Source organism: Cyprinus carpio, chromosome A20 (assembly GCF_018340385.1).
Source record: "Cyprinus carpio isolate SPL01 chromosome A20, ASM1834038v1, whole genome shotgun sequence".
Classification (NCBI taxonomy): Eukaryota; Metazoa; Chordata; class Actinopteri; order Cypriniformes; family Cyprinidae; genus Cyprinus; species Cyprinus carpio.
This window is the reverse complement of record NC_056591.1, coordinates 24,081,099-24,083,598: the sequence shown is the minus strand read 5'-3', so window position 1 is coordinate 24,083,598 and position 2,500 is coordinate 24,081,099.

Genomic DNA, 2,500 nt, shown 5'->3' with positions numbered 1-2,500 from the left:
AATATTCAAGGACTGAGGTCCTCTGTTTTTGGTATCAAGAGCCAACATTCAGACTTTAAAAAAGAAATTGAGAATTCTGACATTGTAATACTACAGGAAACATGGAATGTTAGAGATTTGTCCACTGGCTGTCCAATTGGATTTAGGGAAATAGTTCTACCATCGACGAAACTAAGAGGGGTGACTCAGGGCAGAGAGTCAGGGGGAATGCTGATATGGTATATAGCACACCTCATAGACTCAATCACAGCTATACAAATCGGAAAATTTAACATTTGGTTAAAAATCCAAAAAGACATTGTCTCCACAGAGCGTCCCATATTCTTGTGTGCTATATACCTTCCCCCAGCTGAGTCCCCCTATTACAGCGAAGAAACTTTCTCCATCCTGCAGGACGAGATTAGCCATTTCCAGACTAAAGGGAATGTGTTAATGTGTGGCGATCTAAATGCCAGAACTGGAAATGTACCAGACTTTGTCAACACACAGGGAGACAAATATATCACAAACACCAGCCACTCTCTGCCCTCATACCAGCTAAGAAACAATTATGACAAATTAACAAACAAAAGTGGGAAAAGCCTTCTAGATCTCTGTCGGTCACTGGGCCTGTATATAGTGAACGGTCGCATACGGGGAGACTCTTTCGGTTGTTACACATTTAATTCTTTCTTGGGCAACAGTACTGTAGATTACTTCATCACAGACATTGACCCAGTGCATCTCAGAGCATTCACAGTCAGTCCTCAAACACCTCTGTCAGACCACTGTAACATTACACTATATTTAAGACGAACTCATAGCAATGAATCACACAGACAGCCCTCTCATTTACTGAAGCTGCAACCACCCTACAAGTGGACCAATAACAGCACAGAAAATTATCAAAATGCAATAGAAAGTCAAACGATCAAATTATTATTGGAAAAATTTATATTGAACACATATTCACAAAATAAATTAGGAATAAATCTGGCACTTAGTGACATTACCAAAATATTCCACCAATCAGCATCCATGTGCAATTTGAAAAATAAATCTTCAAAAAGGAAACCAAAAAAACACCAAAGAAATGTGGTTTGACAGTGAGTGCAAAAATATCCGAACAACAGTATGAAATCTTTCAAATCAAAAACACAGAGATCCTGACAATGAAGAGCTCCACCATCAATATCACGAAGCCCTTAGACTGTACAAACAAACTCTACGAGTAAAAAAGGGAAGAACACACAGAACAATTATTTCAAGCAATGGAGGAGTCAATAAATACCAGTAACTTCTGGAACAACTGGAACACGCTCTATAGGCCACAACAGGAAGACCTGGCCATTCAAAACGGGAACATATGGAGGACACACTTTGAAAATCTGTACAAAACAACTGAAACAAATCCTGCTCGAAATGAATTAAAAACCAAATTAGAAATCCTAAAAGAAAACATTAAAGACAATCAGAACCCCCTGGATTTCCCAATCACAGTAAATGAGCTGACAGACAGACTACATGCACTAAAACCCAACAAGGCATGTGGCATTGATGGAATACTGAACGAAATGATCAAATACACCAATGACCAATTCAGAACCGCAATAATCAAATTATTCAACTTTGTTTTGAGAGTAGGATATTTCCCCGACACCTGGAACCAAGGCCTAATTATACCAATCTTTAAACAAGGAGACAAATATGAGCCAAACAATTACAGAGGCATATGTGTCAATAGCAACCTGGGGAAAATATTCTGTTCGATTATTAATACAAGATTACAAAACTTTCTCAAAACCCACAAAATCCTGGACAAAAGTCAAATTGGATTTCTGCCCAAACACAGAACGTCGGACCACATCTACACCCTCCACACAATCATTGATAGACATGTATACCAAAATAAATCCAAAATCTTTGCTTGCTTTATTGACTTTGAAAAGGCTTTCGATTCGATCTGGCACGAAGGACTCTTCCTAAAACTACTGGAAAATGGGATTGGAGGGGAAAACCTTTGATTTTAATCAGCACCATGTATAAAAACAATACATGTGCTGTAAAAATTGGAAATAAACGAACAGAATTTTTTCTCCCAACAACGAGGAGTCAGACAAGGTTGCCCACTGAGCCCCACTCTATTTAACATATATATAAACGAATTAGCCAAAGCCTTAAATAATTCCACTGCCCCCGGCCCAACCCTGACGGAATCAGAAGTTAAATGTCTCCTCTTCGCAGATGATTTAGTCATTCTGTCAAAAACAAAAGAGGGACTACAGCAGCTCCTCGACGTCGTAGAGACATTCAGTCAAACGTGGGCCCTCAAAATTAACCTCGCAAAAACTAAAAATAATGATTTTTCAAAATAGATCCAGATGTAGGGAAAATAAATACATCTTTCGAGCAGGAAACCAAGTCCTCCAACACACCCAGGAATACACATATCTGGGATTAAAACTGAGTTCAACAGGGAACTTCAATCTGGCTGTGAATGAACTGAAGGCAAAAGCACTGA